This window comes from Falco peregrinus, chromosome 6 (assembly GCF_023634155.1).
Source record: "Falco peregrinus isolate bFalPer1 chromosome 6, bFalPer1.pri, whole genome shotgun sequence".
Classification (NCBI taxonomy): domain Eukaryota; kingdom Metazoa; phylum Chordata; class Aves; order Falconiformes; family Falconidae; genus Falco; species Falco peregrinus.
Window position 1 is genome coordinate 76,937,750 of NC_073726.1, and position 19,360 is coordinate 76,957,109.

The following is a 19,360-nucleotide window of genomic DNA, read 5'->3' on the forward strand; positions in this document are numbered from 1 at the left end:
TATTTAGGAAAACTCAGGATTCTGACCTTAGAGGAAAGTTATATGAGATTACAAGGAAAACTTATAGCATAAACAGACATTTATCATTCATCTAAAATAGAAGACCGGTTCTTTACATGCCAGTAATTTTTGTAGTCTTAGGAACCATTTGTTTTCCTTTTCTCTTTTGAAAATTATTAAATAAATACAAGTTTGCCCCACTTCCCCCCTCACACATGCACATACACAGCACCAACAAAACTCAGTAATTTTCCACTGGCACAACGGTCTTTCAGTGTCTGCCATCTGCTGTGCTGGCAGGACCCACAAAAGGAGTAGCAGCAGCAAGTCAGGAATTGTAACGTCATGTTGTGAATATTCATTCAGTTTTCATTGTCACAGCTGGTCCTCATTGTCTCTGAGACTGACCTTGCCTCCCCAACTTCCCTTTGACAGCTTTAGAGCAGGGCAACAGACAGAACCCAGATACTGAAACCAAAACTCTGAAATACCAGAAATCCCCCAGTCAAAATCAGTCCCATTCCTGTTGGTGGAGGGCAGGGGTGTCCGTCACTCCTATTTACCATTGTTACTGTTACTGCTACAGATTTTTAAAGTGTGAAGAGTGCTTCAGTGAAACACTGCTTTTCTAGGTCCGTAACTGGTTTATTTTTAATTTACCAATCATAGTGTAGAGTGTCTTTTCCCCTCTTGCTAATTCTTTTTCTGGTATTTTTTTTTGTCTGTACTTTCAACACTGCAACATGGTAAACGTGAATGCACAACTTCATTACTGCAGGCTCCAAATGTGGAAACGGAGTTCAGGTATCACAAAGGGCAGTCCCTCCAGGAAACATTCAAGTTAAAACATGCTAATTTGAGGCTTCTGTTATTTCAAACCTACCAAATCTAATGCTTCTGAAAACTGGTCTCAGCAGGTAGGTCCACAGTGCTCAGGGAGGTTCATGATGAATTTCCTGGCTCTGCCTGCAGGCAAAGGGGACGTGTAGATACACTTGCAGATCCTGAGACTGTAAAATCTCGGGGCAAGAAGTCTGCTTTCATGCGCAGAGCTCCTAAGACTCTCGTCTCTATATAAAGACTGATAAGGTAAAACAACTTAAACGCAACTGCCAGATAAGTCCTCTTTGTCAGCATCTATCCTGAAGTGACGACACTAGGACAAATTTTCACTAGCTTCCACACGCTGCATGTGGTGACATAAGTGTAAGATGGTTGTACTTTGTCACTCTCCCAATCTGAGCGCTAGAGCAGGGGTCCTCAAACTTTTTAACCAGGGGACCGGCGCATGGATGAAGTGGCAGGCAGTCATCTGCGGCTGCTTGGTTTCCCCCCCAACTGCCGGCGGGGGGTTCTGTAAATACCGGGGGCCGGATTGAGGACCCTGGGGGGCTGTATCCAGCCCATGGGCTGTAGTTTGAGGACCCCTGATCTAGAGATTTGCCTTCTACATAGCTGCCTTTGAAAGACATCTGTATCCCTGCACCCCTGGGGTAACAGCTTCCCCCGTTAAACGCTGCCGCTTTGGTTTGTGACCAGGTAGCACTAAAACCAAAATGGGGTTTCACTGATCTTCTGCCTGTGTTAACATCCTCACCATCCTACCTGGGTAGTGGGACAGACAGATACAAAAGCAAAAGGCCTGACAATGCACGACCTCCAGTTAATTCTGCTGCCTTCTGCTTGAGCACCGGGGTGCCCATGTCTACTCAAGGCAAGCTTCACAGTGACAGTGCCCTCCTGACCGCAGGGTCTCCTCAGTGAACCTCGGCACCACGGCCTGCAGGGAGCCTAGGGTGACGCCGGCTGCGCGGACCCAGGCGACAGGCACTCCCTTCGGCGCGCGGGGAGCCGGGGCAGCGGCTGCGCTCCGGGAGAAGCCGCAGGCGAGGCCGCTCGCTCCCGGCCACCGCTCCTGGGGCACTTTCGGCTGCTCCGAGGGGGGCGCAGGGGCAGGCCGGGCGCACGGCGGACGCGGGTCGCGGTGCGGCTCCCGAGGCACCTGCCTGCGGGGCGGGCAGGGCCGGGCCGGGCCGCGCCGCGGCGGGCGGGCGGGCGGCGGCAGCAGCCAATGGCGGCCCGGTTCGGCGGCGCCGGCCTCTCGCGAGAGCCGCCGAGTAAACATCCCTGGGCCGAGGCCCTCCCGCCGCCCTCCTCCTCCTGCCATTAGCGCGGGGGAGGGGGCAGTGCTCGCAGAGGCGCCGGGCGCAGGCAGCGAGTGGGGAGCCGGCGGAAGGGCGGCGCGGAGAGGTGAGTGCCGTGGGGAGCCGCCGCTGCTCTCCGCCCCGGGGGCGCCCCTCGGCCCATCCCGGCCCTCTCCCTGGCGGCGGCCGGAGGGGGGGGGAGCGGCGTTCCCCAGGCGTGGTGCGGAGGGAGAGTGGACCCCGTCATTGGAGACTGGAAATCTCCCTCTGCTTCCCTCTCCGTCTTCCTCCCCCCCGCCGTGAGGCAGCAGGAGCAGCCATAGCCGTAGAGTGTGAGGGAGGACAGCCCTCGCCCGGCTGCTGCTCAGCGCGGGGAGGAGGCGGGAGCATCGGGGGTGGCTCTCGGCTCCGGAGCCGCCGGGGCAGTTTGCCCGCCTGCCGCCGGCGCGCTGCCCCTCAGGTGACTTCTCCCCCTGCCCCCAGCGGGCGAGCCGGGGCTGCCGCCTCCCGCCAGCGGCACAAGTTGCCCGAGTTCGCCGGTCTCCCCGAGGGCGGCGCTGGGGGTGCCCTGCCGCGACCGCCCGCCGCTCCATCCCCCGGCAGGGCCGGCGGCCGAGGCAGCGGGCGGCAGGGCGCCGTGGGCTGCGGGGCTGGCGTGGCGGGTGGGCTGGCGGAGAGCCGGGGGCGCCCCGCGGGGTGGCGGGGGCAGGGGCTGCGCTTGGCGGGCGGGTTCGGCGCTTAGCGGGGCGGCAGGCGAGGGTGGGGGGTGTGGGTGCCGTGCCGTGGGTCAGGCTCAGGCGCGGCCGGCGATCGTGAGGCGGTGTGGGGTGTACCCGCGGTGATAACGTGGCTTTCGGGCTCTCCTGCCCTCTTTAAAAATAAACGAACAAAGGGACGACGTTACCTCAGTAATGCGCGCTTTAAAAGCAAACAAAACCTCACAAGTTTCCACTCTGGGACGAACAAATCCACAACCGGCTTTTGTACCGTTTCCCCGAGCCAGAGGGGGTCTGGATCGGGCCCGCGGTCTGACGGCCCGGCCCGTGCTCTGCGTCTTTAGGCGATTCACGGTGACGAAGAGAAAAGTTAAACTGAAGAACTGTGACATGTCTCCTGGTTTTGTTTGGTTTTAATTCGTTTGAAACGTCTCCGCTTAGAACGACAGAGTTCACATGCGTGCTAAAAGGCTGGCACTGCGCGCACCCGATTTCCTGTTGCAAAATCCAGAATAGGAATAAATGAGCCTTGATGTAGCCTCTGAATAAAAAGTAATACTGAAGTTTGACTTAAAAAAATCTTCCAGGATGTGTGGTGGGATATACTCCTGTTATTTTGCTTTTACTTGCTCTTTGCTGAAGAGCAGTGAAATTTATTTTGGAGACCACAGACATTGGATTTTGTCATGTACGCTGGTTCAGTATTTTGATTACGGTTTGAAGTAGAGGGATCTTGTTTGTGAGCATATGTAATGCTAAAAAATCTCGCTCAATTGTTGTGCATGTTCCATAAAAGATGTCTGAATATACACAGAAATGTTAAAACCTGCTTTCATTCCTTATCCTTTAGGAACTTAGGGATGAAAGAGTATCAGTGTTGATTTTACTCTGAGCAGTTAACTGAAATGCTAGCCTATAGGCTACTAACCTGAGAGGTGATGAGCAGTGGCCATGCTCATTGCATATGATAAATTTCTTTCTGTATCTAGTAGAACTGATGCAGTTTTACCTTCTGTGCTATATGTAGGCATGTTTTCCTGCTTTTGTTGAAAGATGTCTAGGATTAGGAAGAGTCAAATTTGTGTAGCTCTGTGAAATGGAACTCAGCTGTTTTGTTGGACGTATAAGTTCAATTTAAATATTGTATTCTAACACAGCTTAAAATTTTCTGATATTATAAACATTTTATTTCTCAAATACTTCAGGGGAAAAGAAACCCCCAAACCACTAGCTAAACAGAATTCAGAAGCAAATATTTACAGTGGGTAGGAAACTGCCCCCACCCCTGAAGTTACTCTTTAAAATAAATAAATAAAAAAACCAAAACCCAAACCAAACAAAAAAGAAACCCCATACCCTGTCATTAACTTCTGGTGGACTTGGACCAGGTCCCTATGCTCTTGATGTGCAGTGAGGGAGTGTTCCTTGGAGAACAGAAGTTTTGGATTTCTGTCAGATGATCCATTGTGGGCTTGCTTGTGCAAGCAAGCCTTCGGGAACTGACCTCTGAGGGTCTGATCCTGTTCTTGGTGGAGTTGCTGTGGGCCTGTCATGGATTGGACTGATAGGGGATGGTATGCTGAATGGAGTTCAGTATATGTATAGCTTCTCACACGCTTGGGTGGGGTTTGCGTAGCTATTGTTTTTCAGGACTTCTGTGTAGCCTCCTTTTGGCTCATCTGTCTGTGTGCCCCTGAAGCTTGAATGGTGGGTAGAAGTTTTTATCATTTGAGTTACATGCTGTAGTTTGGGATCTCTTGAATCCTTTAGTGACCACAAGGGGCTTATTCATAGTTTTAGAAGCACTGGTTTTGTCCACTGTAACTGTCTAGGCAATGGGTTTGTCTTGGTTTTAAATCTTATCTTCTCCCTATAAATTAGGTTTTCACTCAGTCCATGTTTATTCTAGTAAAAATGTTCTTCTTCCCACCAAGTTAAAGCTGAGAGTTACTTAAAAATGCAAAGCCAACTGATAAAACTTCGTGTTCTAGGAGATGCAGGGTATACATGTAAGTTACAAGTGAAAGAATTACTTCTCTGAATACAGTATTCATCAGCACAAAGACTGCTAAGCTGATATTATATGGTAAATGGTTTGCTTTTAGTCCCCGAGAAAGAGGCATTATGTATCTTACGGTAATGACAGTTAACATAAATCAAACATATTATTGTCTACAGAATCACTTAATCTTCCTCTTGTTCACAGTTCATTTCAACATATAGCTGCACTTAGAGCGTACCTGTCACCAGTAGTAATTGCATTACTGTAGCATGAAAATGTGGGTTTGATAAATGACTGAAGTCTAATTCTTCAAGATGGGTCAATGCAGGATTTTTCAAAGTCTGGTGACTAAATAACGTCTTTTGTTATGCAAAAAGAAGTAACAGTGAGGGTAACCCAATCTAATGTTACAGGGTATGAATTCAAGGAAGAGTTATTTAGTGCATGGTGTGAATTTATGTGGTGAACTGTATTTAAGGTGGGAGATCTTTCCATGAAGGATCAGAAGTTAGTTGTTGCTAAACACAGAAGAGTAGAACTCACTACTTGATTGGTACCAAAAGTTCCACAGCTCTGCAGTCTAAAACTGCAGAATAAATTTTGGCAGTCCCACTGCTCCTGCATCTGCATGAGAAAACAACAATGTTTTTGTTTGACAACAATAAAACCAAAACAGGAACTGGAGGCGGGAATTAATTTATTGGAAAAAAATTATTTTCATTGTCATAAATTATTTGATCAGTATGGGAAGCATTAAAATGGGCAGTTGTCACAGTTAATACTGTCTTTTACTTGTGAAATCAGGTGATTTTGTGAAGCTAGCATTAATATCTCAACACTTTGTAGAGACTTAGAAAGCCAAAGGCAAACAACAGATTGGGAAAGTGTATTAATCTTTATGCTTAAAATACCTTGTTTTCTGATTTCTTAGTAATTTTGGCATCAGATTTTACATTCTGGTTTGAACTGTAGATTTGGAACTTAGTTTGTGATGTATGTCTTTATATCTACAGACTTGCAATTTGTTAGCCGACATATGGTTTTATGGGAGTTGCAACTGAATAGAATATGAGGAAAGCAGATATCTAGAATTTTTATGTAATAAACTTGCTTCAGAAGACTACTTACATGAGATTTTGTTTGTCAAAGGAACAGTTGACTTCCTTACTTTTACTAGTGAAGGGAACAGTGGTTGATGAACATGGTATTCTGGGTTTATGGGATTGCACAAGAGTGAGAATCTCCTGAAGCAGTAGAAAGAGACACAACCATTCACCTTTTAGTAACAAGGAGCAGACAATATTAAGTAATAGCTTGGTGTGAACAGGTGCGCAAACAAGTTGAGTTTATTATAGATGGCAGAATGAATGGGAGGGAGGAAGTAAATGGATAAATCAGGTCAGTATGGGGAGAGGAATTGTGTTTAAAGGAAGAGAGTTTATTGTATTGCAACTTAGATTAGCTATGTCTTTTATGTTCCAGAGCTTGAGCCTGTGATCGCTGACAAGCTGTAGAGGAACTGCAGACTTAGCAAAGATCTTGGCATACTGGAACTTGTCAAATTTCCTTCCACAGAAGCGGAAACAAAAAACCTTTTTGTTATCTTTGGACAGGTGAAAGGCAATAGCAAAAGGTCTCACCGTGTGTAATAAAGATAGCACTTTACAGTTCTTTGAGAGTACAGTGTGTAATGTCCCATCAAGTAGGGCAATGCTAGTGCATATATAAAATGTGCCAAGATGTTTTAGCAGGTAAATCTCCTTGTAGTAAAACAAAACCAAGCAAACCATGCCCCAGATGATTAGAAAACTTTAGTCAAGTGGCTACCTTACTGGAAATAAGTACTTTGTTTAGGGCCCTTTTAATGAGGTGCTATAGTAGAATAATGCTTATGAGAAATACGGTGTTGCTTAAGTTGGGTGCAATTAAAGTGAAGATACTGGGTCACACCAAGCCATAGGAGTTACAAATAGTCAGTCTCCATATGCAGGAGTTTAAACTGAGGGGGGAGTGGAATTAACCGTAACTGTGGCGAGACACATGACTACCCTGAAGCTACTGCTAAGAAGGATGCAAACAGCAAATGTAAGCTGCTTGGCGGAAGCAGCTTGCTACAGGTGGGGAGTTGTGTGTGCTTAGGGGGGCTCTTCTGGTTGTCCAAGGTTAGGCTCCATCTCCCTGTCCCTGATGCAAGAGAGAGTGAGACAACTTACCTAGCACAGCTTGTGCTCTACCATGAACTTCTGTCAGTGTCACTAGGAACCTGCACAGAGGACAGATGTCCTCTTCCTGCCAGACCAGTGCCAGTTTGGGGACTTTTGAGTGTGCTCTGTGGGAAAAGGGTTTTCTAGGGACAGTGTTCATTTCCAAGGTAGATTTGCTTCTGCCATGTACGCAAACCTTGAATTTGCTGGCACTGTTACCAGCGTGAGCTCAGTCACTTGTGGGGGTCCACTTGAAAGTGGACTGTTCCCGCAGATCACTGTCTTCTGCTACGTGTTTTCCAGAATGAGTAGAACTGAATCTAATATGGAGAGGCCTGACAAAGCTGCCATGTAACATCAGCACAGCTATAGCTTCACTTGGTAGAAAGCCTCAGTGTTATTATGAGTGCACTAGTAAAAGAAGAATGGATAGTTAAATTCCAAGTAATATTTCGTTGTCTTCAGGAGAGCTGTTCTGTACAAACCAGCCAATATGTGGATTACCTAGCCACAGAACCCGCTTACCATTCTTTGAAGCTGAATTTAAGATTAGCCATCTTAGTTTTCCATGTGTCACAACTGAGCACACAGTAGAGGGTGACAGGACATAGGTGTGGTCTGGTATCTCCCCTTTATTTCTCAGTGCAGAACTACCTCTTTGGCTGGTTAGCTAGGTCTGAACCAAGATGTGGAGAAGGCAGGAGCAGTTCGCAGGCTTAAGTGTTCTACTCCTTCCCATAAAAACTGAAAAAACCCTTTCCTTTCAGGAAAAATTCCCTTTTTCCAGATTAACCAGGTAGAAATAGCAGACCTTAGTCCAGTGGCATCAGGCTGCTTTTGTCTTGCTTTGTATGGTGGGAAAGTGTTTACCACAGATATTTCTTAAAATTTATTTTAAATATGTTTTTGCAATAAATAGTTGCATGATGTGTTTCCAGCCCTTCCCTCTCACTGGTGCCTTATAAGGGAGGTAGCCAGGACGCCAGCCAAATATCAGCCTGATGAAAGAATTGTTCCACTTAAAACGTCACTCATTTTTAGCATGCTGAGTCCTGTACAAAGAAGAAAGCTTGTATTAGTAGCTCCACAGACAAAAGTGTTGTACCGCATTATTTCAAGGCAGTTGTTTCTTGAAGTTAAAGATAACTGGATTATTCTGTTTTGTGGTACTTGGTGTTTGGCAGAGCAGGAAAGGAGAACAAATTCAATCACAGGATAAGGATTTAATGGGAGTACCTGTTTTTACAAACTGTAGAAACTGAATATGAAGAATGAAGTCAGCTTAACAATAATTAAAAGCATAATTTAACAAGCTCTAACATCTGGAACTATAAGGGAATTTGTGTTCTGTGCATGAGCTCTGTGGGACGCTAGGCAATCATACAGCAATGAAAGACATGGCTGTTACATGTTTGTAACAATTGTTAAAAACTGTTAAAACACATTCCTATTTAGTGGAGTAATGGCTTTTGGTCAACAGGTATTTGTAGCAAGTACACTTTGAGACTTTACTTGTCAAGTAAGGTCATCCTATGGTACAGATCATAATAGTGGAGTGTCTTGGAAAGCAGTTGAGTATATCACAGTGATTTCCAACTGTCAAGATGAGTGAAAGAAAGCAATTTTGTCGCTTCTGGTGTCATTAACATGCATCTTTGTCACTGGGTTTTGTTGGGTTTGTTTGTACTTGGTTAGTCCACTAAAGTGAGAAGAGCTCTGGTTGAGCAGGCGAGTTGATACGCTTTGTGACTGACTTGCCATATTTCACTTTGGTGCATCAAAAATTTTGTGTGCCTAAAGAAAATTTCTCTTACTAAATTAAGCTTCCTGCTTACAGTTTAAAACTTATTTCCTTCACTTTGTGAAATTAGTTACAGCATGAATCTTGGTTGCTGAAATGCTGTAGTAAAGGAATTATTCACATTAAAGTTGGGGGGGGAGGGCAAAAAACCCAACCCTGATTATATTATAACTACGATTTTTCAGTCCTTTCACAATTTTAACAGGTATAGGTAGCATCTTACAAAGTAATGACTAAGGGCAGATAAGCAAGGTTTGTTAAAACAGGAGTTCTCCATAAATTCAGCTCTCAAATCTCTTGTGAGCAAAGTATATACATGACCATTTTCTATTGAAATGTATTAGGAACAGGTTCTCTTCTGGTTAATTATTGTATGGAGACTCTTTCCCAACTCTGTACTGTTCACTTTCTCAAGGAGTTTCATTGAACAGAGTAAGAGAGTTCATATAAAATACATATTATGGGAGCATCTTAGCCCACTGCTGCTCTGGTATGGTGGCCTCACTGCTCAGTTGCGTAAGTAGCAATTAGAAACCTTTTTGTGGCTGGTTTTGTTGTGTTTGGGTTTTTTTTTTTCTCCTTTATAAAAAAAAAGTAATTGTATGTTAAGAGCACCTGGAATAAATCTTTTGTAAATTGATTATGCTTTGAATTTTTTCCAACTAGAAACTGAGTGAACTTTATTGTCAGGCAAAATGACAATAAGGTGAATAAAAACCTGTAGAGCAGAGACTGTTTTGAAGTATTTGAAAAGCCTGAAGTGCAGAATACAGACATTAAATCAGGGGGATCCTCATGGGGAAAATAAAAATGTGTGTGTAGTATAAAACATGAATATAATTGACCTTTAGTATCTGCTTAAAGAGATACATGTGGAACTGAAGTCAAATAAAGCTCCCCCTGATATTCAGCTGAATCTGAGTGTTACAGCTGTCTCTGAGGTTAAGTTATACAAGCCATGGAGGGGTTAGACAGCAACAGAAGTTGAGGCTGTGGTTCTCAAGTCCAGTGAACCACAGGCTACTGTCAAGCCACAACACTCCCAGACAACCATGCACTTTTGATTAAAAAACACTTCTGTCCCATTGACCAGCCACAGGCTGCTGACAGCGTCTGTGGACCACGGGTTGGAAATCATTAAGTTACAATGAGCTGTGGTATTAGGAACAATAATCTCCAGAAATAGTTCTAGGTAAGAAAATTAATTGCAGGTAATTTATTATATGATTTTGAGAAGGACAGCTTTTAAATGAAGGGAGATAAAGATCTGGAAAAACAAAACTAGTTATTTTGGTTTGGAAGATGAAAGGAGTAGAGAAAGGGGATTCCTTCTTCCCTCTGTTAAATCTTTTTCCTCTCCTTTTCTCTCCCAGCCTTTTTCTCATGAGCCAGTGATAAAGGGAAAAGAACAAAGTGGAATGCTTTAGATTTTCAAACTTTGCTGGCAAACCTTCAATAAAATTGGAAATTTTTTTAGCTTCTTCGTTACGTTGCAGCATGCCCCCACTTCTTGACCAGCTCTAGTTCTCAGTAATAAGCAGTGTTTACAGGCAGCGTTCATCCATTCCTTCAACATGAAGGAACACACTGAAGTCACTGTGAGCCCCAGGTGCACAAGGAAATGCGAAGTTGTCTCCAAAGAGTTGAGGCCATGTAGCTAAGGTAGTGTTTCAGAACAAATGCATCAGGTGAAAACTTGGATTTCAGCTGTGCTGGCATGGTAGTAATATGTGGAAGGATGGAGCTGTCCAGGTGAGGATCATAGTATGTTTACCAGCTAATCAGTTTGAGCATGTAAATCTTGGCATTTCCAGAGGGTTGGTTACACCTGGGGTGTAATTTAGATGCAAATAAACTTGTATCAGAGTTTCTTGTGACAGGAATGGTGGTGTGTCCTCTTGTCTTCCAAGACTTACTGCTCTGGGCTTTGTCATGATGAGGTGTGTGAAATGGATGCTGTACTCAGACAATCAGGCCCCCCCGATGGTGCTGTGAATCTCAGACTGTGGATGTGTTAGTGGGCTAACCAATATGTGGATGTTCAAGTTGACAATATATTGCAGCTCCAATCCCAACTCCTTTATCCAACATCAGTGGTGCTGATATTATTGTAGGGTGACCTAAAGGAACTTTCCACTCGGTTCTTCAGGAGGCATCTGAATACAACCTGCCGTGTTCCCTGCTATCACAGTGCCACTTGCTCTAAGTTGATACTGAAAGCGTTGTCTCTCACAGCTGTGGTTCATTCAGAACTCCAAAGTCTTAGGCTTGCACTTGGATATGTTTAAGCCCTATTTAATCCCAAAGGGCACCTGATTGATGCTAACTGCTTTTGCTTACAGACATGTAAACCAATTGTGTAGTGGTAAATGAAAAAAGAAGAACAAATTCCTTTCAGTGTTCAAAACCATAGATGAACGTTGTATCGCCCGAACCTGAGAGAATTTCATGTCTCTGAATACAACCTGACCTACACTACTGATTTCAATTGCTGCTTACGGCTCGTGCTGCAGCCTGGCTGACAGAATAACTTTGCTGAACACCTTTGCTGGAGATCAGCAAAGAGGTTCCTTGGAGCCAGCCAAAGTGCCGTTGCCTTCACCGTAGCTTGTCACCAAGATGCAAAACTCTGGCTGTGGTGAGGGTGCAGGGAAAAAAGGTACTTGCCCATTATCTGTTTAAATAAGCAAAATGACATTCTGCTTTGTAAAAGAATGTTTACAATCAAAAGCAACATTTAGAGAAAAAACATTAATAGATACATCCATTTTTTTCATGCGTACTTTTGATCACTGCATTTAAAAGGATTGAAAGACTAGTGGAAAGTAAAAAATCAAAAAGGAAGTCATTATGAGGTAACTGGGGAAAATTGTTATATTGTAGTAAAGATAACTAATTTTAGCTAATCTTCCCTCTGCCCTCTTTATTAAATGCAGTAATATCTAGAAAACAAATTTCGGTTTTGTTTGCAGTCCAGTGTCAGTTTCAGATTTTGACCCCCAGGTGTGGGATGAGCTGGTGGTGTTTAGGGAGAAAAGGCTGCAAGAGAACTGTGATGATGACTTTGGTTATACTATTTCTCTCCTTTATTTTTTTTTTTTTTAAAAAAAAGGGCAAAAACCCACAAATGAAACCTGTTAAGTGTTCTTTGTATTTTTTTCCATGTAGAAGCTTGCTTCTGAAACTAGTCCTGACAGTATCTTATTTCTATTTTACTGTAATTTTCTCAGTCTGAGAAACAGAACGTAAATGTATTTTCTTGGTTCTTCTGCCTAAGTGCTCTGAAGCAGTCAAGTCATCTTTAAGGAATGCTGCCATACAGACTAAGAGGAGGAAAGCTCTGTATTCTTACTTAGGACCTTAGAGAGTGATAGTGAATCTGCATCTGCCTCTGCAGCTGAAGAATGCAGTTGCATGATGAGATTTTCTTCTGTCATTGTGGAATCTTAAAGCCCTTCTCCTCCCTCTCTTGCCTGCCAAGGCAAGGCTGGACTTCACCAGAAAGATGTTGGTTAAGTAAGGTCCACCCCCCCAACCCCTTCTCTTTGAATCATAAAGTAAATCCTCTCCAGATACTGCAGACTAATAAACCACAGTAAGAGCAGTGCAGATTAAGCTCCATATTTGTCTTGGATGGAAGGCCAGACTTCTGTCTGGAACATCTGAATCGGTGCTTTGGGTGCAGCTTCCTTCTGTTCAGGAGTGGTGATCATCTTGTCAACAAAGCATCTGGTTTACAAGATGAAGTCACTTACAGAAGTAAGCTCTCATCATATATGCTCATCTAGGGAGGGAAATAAGGACTTTTTTCCTTGTAGTATAACAACTGCTACACCTGCTTACGCTTTTTCCTCCTACTTTCTCCCCTCTAGGTAGATTGGGCATGTAGTTTGTGCTTGACCAAGAGAGTAGGGTTTGTAACAGAAATAAAATTTGGCAAACCTTACTTTTTACAAGGAAAGCCGCACTGAATGAATTCTCATGGCTTTCCAGATTAATAGGATCTAAATTAATATTTGCTGATAACTAATGTATAGATAAAATAATATTTTTTTAAATTCTTGGCTTCCTTTGGTACCTCAGCCAATGCTGCTTCTAGGCAAGAAGCCTCTTTTGTTGATACAAAGATAAATCTACTCATTGAATTTGGTGTAAAATGCTCACCAATTTGAGGGAGAGGGGACTGATAAAGCATAATCCAGCCTCCATTTGTGGATACCTAGGACTTCTTTTTTTTTTTTTTTTTTTTAAGCGATAGGCAGAGAGAATATATGAATGTACCAAGATCCTTTTATAAGTGCCTTTTTCAATATTGAAAGATCTGGTGCTCTTTGAGGTACCAACCATATTTGACTTTGCATACTTCAGAGCCATGGTTTAGTCACTTTAGCAGCTGTTTACAAACCACCAAAATCCAGAAGGCTTTCATCATCTTTGAATGAAAAACATTATTTTCTGTCAACTTTGCATCTCTAAATTTACTAAGCAGTACCAGTCCCCTAATACTGTGTTTATATTCAGTTACCCTGTGCCATCCAAATGCAACAAAGTTCACAATAATGAATGTAATTGATTGGGTTTTTTTCCAAAACTATTGCTCTGAATTGTATTTGTGACATGTATGCTTTTGCTTTCTAGCAAACTTGATTCACTGGGATCTATATGATGTTTTCTGTGAGTGTGGGGATTTATTATTAATTAAGATTTATGTTTAAGATTTATGTTTGTGATCAAAGATTTTGTTGACATACTATCTGTGTCCTCTTCAAGTTACTCTGTGTTCTTAAAGCAGAGTCTAAAGTACTGTTACTTTTTTCTTAATTTTCTGAGTTTGCGTTACTTCCTTCATGCCCTTTTATTGGCAAGAGACAAGGCAAATATTCCTAATGACGTGATTATTAGGAAATTGAGTGGCTTATTCAAGGTCAGCCTATGTTTGTATGCTAAATTTTCTTAAAGAAGAATACTTGGGAGGTGTTAAACTTTTGTTGGCTCTGGAAAGCAGAAGTGCAGTGAGCATGTGGGACAGGAATATTCCTGTTGGCTGCTTTTCTTTTGCATGGCTCTGGCTTGTTGGGAGTCAGTAGGTCTTGGGTTTTCCTACTGAGAAAGTGTGGGGTTACATGTATTCCTTAAAGATATACATAGATTAGTTCATATTTTGTAAAAGCACACTGGGATACTTTCACCAAAGATGCTAGGTAAAAGCAATTAATGTTTTGAAGGAACCTGCTATTTTTAGGGAGGATAATTCATTTTGCCTAGTCTTATTTGTTCAGTCCTTGGCCTTTAGAATGGTATCAACAAAGGAAGTGACTCTTACAGATGCTTTTGTGATGTGGTTCCTAATTTATTGAGAGCTGGACTGAGATCCATTGACTCATTTCATGTAAGCCATCAACAAGCTATTTCCAGTTATTGCCTGGACCAGGCCTTTCAGCTGAAAGATGCCATCTCTAACTGCCAGCCATGCTTCACAAGAAGCACAACAAACTCACATTACAAATATTTCAATGTTATAATACAGCCTGTGAAGTTTTGGCACTTACTTGGCAAAGGATGTCTCCAAAGAGGTATTTTTAGCAAACACTATATAGAGAGCTTCAGATCTTCATCTTTTTTCTTTGTGGAGAATATTTTTTACTGTGAAGTGCCCAGAAGTAAAGGATGTAAAAAAATCACAAGATGCTCAAACCACAGTTGGGTTCAAATTGTCTTAAGTTTGGTGGGAGCTGGGTCTATCCACATTAGACAGTTGCCTGGTCTTCCTGTGCTGGAGTTGCTCTGTGGTGCAGATGGGGTTGGAGGACGGATGCCACCTATTTTGTTTGCTTCATTTGGCCCTTGGATCGTATTTTAACTGTAAGACAAGTCCGTTTGCTGTAGGACTACTATTTGATGAGGCTGGCTTTCTAAAACAGCTTGAGAAGCCTGTTATAGACATGGCCAACAGTTACGTGCTTTTGAGATGATCAGTAAAAGCAGACTGCTAAATCCAAAGGTTAATTCTAGGTACCTGTACCATAATGAGACTTGGCATGCTATTAGCTGCCAGGCAGGGTTCATCTACCTAGCCTTGGGTGCTGAAAATTGCCCATCCAAGCCAGTCATCTTAACCATCCTTTGTAGTCAATGGAGATGGAAAAAGCAGTAGGAGATATTTGCTTCTACCTTCTGCAAGGGTGACAATTTTAGGACTCTGCCACCACGGCTGGTAGAACAGAGGTTAACATCTTTTTCAGGAGAAAAAGATGGGTACAAACAAGGCCCTGGTTGACTTCCAGTTGTGCAGCCTCGAATGCACGTAAACACTCTGGAACTGCTGTGTGACTTCTGAGTTGTTTCCTATGGCAGCTGAAATTTCGACAATGAAATCTGCTAACTTCACCTTAGTAAAATATCCCTTCAGGTGCATCCAAAAACTTGTGAGTTCACAGATTCCTTTTGTTTTGCCAACAGCTAGTCAGAATCCATTTGTTTTTCTCCAGAAGAGTGTGAAGAATGTGCTTCCTCAATAGCAGCTGTGAAAGCCCCAGGGCCCCATGTAAACGACAGTGTAAGTAGGTAGAGCTCCTCTGCAGTTGCACTTCTGAAAAACCCTGGGCTCAGGTCAACTAAGATTTTTTTTCTGTTCCCTGCTGTAATTCTAGTTTTTTCCCATGCTTCATTGTGCCATTTAGTGTTAAAAATAAGATTCCATAAAACATTTTTATGTTCCTTAAGTGCACATTTTAATTTTCAAATGTGTATCTGTATGAAGGCTTGCCAGAGAAACAGCTTGTCTTTCCCCAGTGCTGACCTGATCTGACTGTAATACTAAACTCAAGGTAAGAGTTGACATTAATGCAGCAATTCCATGTCTCTGCTCTTCCTTCAGGTTTCTGGCAGCTTTTGCAAATTACACTTTATGCTTCAGATGCTGGTAAGGTGCTGCGTAGTTGACTTGGTTTTAATTATTTTTTATTTTGGTGGCTCTGAATAATTTTGTTGTGCGTCATTTTCCCCACTTCTAAAATGAGATTGAAATTGCCCTCATATTTTGAGAACTATGTGGAGGATGCTATGTAAGCCTCTGTGTTATCTTGGATCTATTTCTGCTACTAAGTATGTGGACCTGGAAGGGGTCTGTTCCCCAGGCCACTGTAGATACTTGCTATAAGGCAGGGTTCTCCGGTCAAGTTCTTCCCTTGGTCATTCACCTTCAAAGTCTTCCCAGGATTAAGCCTGGGTTCATTTATTTTCCTTCATAGTCAATAGTGATGCAGTTGCTGACTTTCTCCGTACCAAGATAACGTGTTAAGTTTCAGTTTTGCAAGTACCTCAAGGTCTGGGTGGAAAATACTTTAAAATGGCAAAACATAATTTTCTTCAAGGCTGGAAGGAAGGTACATCACATAGGGAAGCAGAATAAAGCTTGCAGCTCCAGTTCGTTGGAAGATGAAGATGCTTTCTGGCATTAACAGGAGGAGAGCAGCTTGAGGCTGAGGAACAGCCTCAAGAGACCCTTTGCAGCTTTGGGCATGCTGGGAAGGGGGAGGGCACACCTTCCCTCCCAGCGACTGCCAGCAGAGCAGCTTCCCTGTGCCTCCAGGGTTTGCTGAAATTTCCATAATTTACTTTATTACTGATTTACTTTGCAAGATTTTACTCAAGGGGACGGAAAAAAAAATAGACTAGCCTCCAGATCTTGCTTCCATTGCTGTGTTACCATCTTCGAGCTGGGGAGAGTAATGAAATTTTTATTATGCTTCTAGGCTAGGGAGGTATCAATTGAGGCATAATCTGTGGAATAAAAAGAGCTAGTTTTTGCACAGACCTTTTCTGGCTGCAAGGGATATTCTAAAATAAGGGATTTCACTTGGTTTGCTTTCTGTAAATGAGTACAAGTTGAAATGTATTTTTAAGACTCAATTAAAGCAATAATTAATCATCGGAGGGATTATAGATGTAAATGTCTTTTATTCTGTACTAATACTACATTACCTCCTTTCTCTTTATTTTTCTAATACCCTTCATATTTTCAGAGGTGAAGAGAATGTAGCAGAGCTTCCTAGTGATTGGTGAAATTCTCTCTTACCCTGTGTTTTATCAGTGTGACAGCCTACATTCCTGACATTGTGTGGCTTTACCCGGGAACTGGTAAAACTTTCCAAATGTCTATTTATCAGTGTTTTAAAAGACAGCTGATTAATGTTATTTGCATATGAGCAACAGAATGTGTAAACATTGACTGGGGAGTCATTCAAATGAATGCTTTCAGCTGGATTCACAATAGCAACGTTTCACCAAGGCTGAGTGTAGCTCAACTTGGAAAAGTTATCACCAAACTTGGCCACTTGCAGTACATTAACATCTACTTGTCTTTTCTATTGCCTTTTGCCATATATTTTCCTCCAGCTTCTGAAATCAGAATTAGACTTCAACCCTGTCCTTGGAACAGTGAAAAAATTTCGGTTGCTTATCTTGCCACACACCCTTTCAAACCACAAGATGCAGATTAATGCCTCTTCTGCAGTCGACTGTAGTGGTTATCTCATCCAGTCTGATCGAATGGGCAGCACAGAGAAGTGCAATGACAAGGCAGGGGCCACATGTCTCCTGAGTTTTGGGACCAGGTTAAATAATGAGTTTTCAGAATGAGTTAATAAATAATTTTTAAATACTTCTTTAGCATCTTTCCTCTTAAGAGCCCAGGTTCAGTGCATGTGAACTCATTAAGCCTCCTAACATGACCTGCTAGGTACAGAAATGATATGTTTGTTTTCATGTAGGGTAACTGAGGCACACCCTAAGTATGTTTTTTTTTCTTTCTTTTTTTCTGTAGGGTTTGTTTTTGCGCATGGGAAATAAAATAGAATCCAGATCCTCTGTTACTTAATGCAGTTTCCTGTGTTGTACCCACAAGAGTATCCTTCCTTTGTACATACGTAGTCTGCAATTAGAAAAAGAAAACTCAAAATATTCACGATGTCAGTGCTTGCATCATTGGCAAATACCAGGAATTTAATGTGGTTTTGTTCTGCAGAAAGATTTGTTCACCTCAAGTCACCATTAGAGGTTGTGTTAAGGATACCTTCGCTGGTAGCTATTCTGGTAGAGTCATTGAGTAGAATGAGAGGAGACATGTTAAGGAATGAGTGAGAAATCAGTGGGCCTTTAGGCGGATGTTCTTGGTGTGTTACTGTAGATCAGGTACCAGACTTTGCTCTGAGTCCATGCTCTTGGCATTCTTTGGGTGAGCATAAAATTATTCAAATTCAAGTACAAATTATGTCTGTCTACTGCATAGCATAGACTTCTGCTCCATGTCAGCGTTGCTGTTCGAGCTTGCTTGTCAGTGTTGGTCTTTGTTCAATGTACAGGAACCAAGCAGCGTTCCAGGAGGACCACTTGGTGTGGCTTCTGAAGCAAGCGAAAGCAGTATGTAGTAGGAACCCTTCCTGGTCTCTGTAAATATAGCTAGGATTATTCATGAAGAGTGCAGCATATGGTACACTGTCTAGGAGATACCTGTTCATCACAATTAGCCTCACCATAACGACTTTCATCAAAATCAAATTAATTATGTTCGGTATTGTTGCAGCCTGAAGTAAAGGAGATGTGAGAAACTAGTTATCTAGTTATAGCCTGTCTTTTGAAAGCTTGGCAAAGCTGTCTACTCCATCAGCCAACTTCCAAATGGAGCCAGCAAAAGTTAGTGCAAGAAGAATGTGACTTATTAGTAAGAGTTAACATTTGTTTAACAGTTCTTACCATTAGACTCTGGGTTGTATGTTGTACCCAATCCGATAAAACTGGCCACTGTGAAGAGTCCTGTCCTCCCACTGCTACCAGCGTATCCAGGCCCTCTTGGATGTAGTTCAAATTCTGGTGCTGGCAAAAGGGCCAGTGCTTTTCTCCCCCTTGTCCTCTGTACCCATCCACGTTTCATTACTCCACTTTCACTGGATTTAGTAGTTGTGTAGTTGGAGGGTGGGACAAACCAACTTGCCGATCTTATGGAAGAGTGGTGCTCTTTTTGACAAGAGCATGGGGCTGGTTGGTAGCTCTAGTTTTGTCAAGCTGCTGAGTTCACCTAACACACCTGTGCCTGCAGCTGCATTGTTGGGAAAACTGTAGGACTACATGGCCAGGACTGGAGGGATCAGTGCAAGCGAGAGGGAGGGACCCCTCTCTCTAAGAAGAGAGAGACCTGCATTGACACTCTTTGAAACAGAACTTGGCAGCAATGTCTATCCCTTTTTGTGTAAGGGCCTTGTGCATGGGGCCCATCCTCACAAGGAAACATTAATGTTAAATAATATTTCAAGAGTGGAAATTATCTCATGCTTCCTATGGCTTATTTGGGTTTTTCTCTGGTTACTGTTTACGGGAAATAGCTGGTTGTATCCAGCTTGTCAAGCAATTCAGGTCACTGCCTGAAAGACTTCTTTATTTGCCGCTCCACCAGTCTCCATCTTTACACAATGTTTGCACTAAACTGGTATTTCCAT

At 42.9% G+C, this 19,360-nt stretch overlaps 1 protein-coding gene across 2 annotated transcripts in view; it reads left to right on the forward strand.

Annotated features, from left to right (window-relative positions):
* Window positions 1–2,098: 2,098 nt before the first annotated feature.
* Window positions 2,099–19,360, forward strand: part of STK38L (serine/threonine kinase 38 like) — a 50,712-nt gene continuing 33,450 nt past the window's right edge. Inside the window, exon 1 of one of the 2 annotated variants that reach the window (XM_055808087.1) lies at window positions 2,099–2,250. The gene's annotated coding sequence lies outside the window, so the exon portion shown is untranslated. Of the gene's footprint in view, window positions 2,251–2,382; window positions 2,605–19,360 lie in introns of those variants that run through there. The other variant, XM_055808089.1, reaches the window with a different exon arrangement.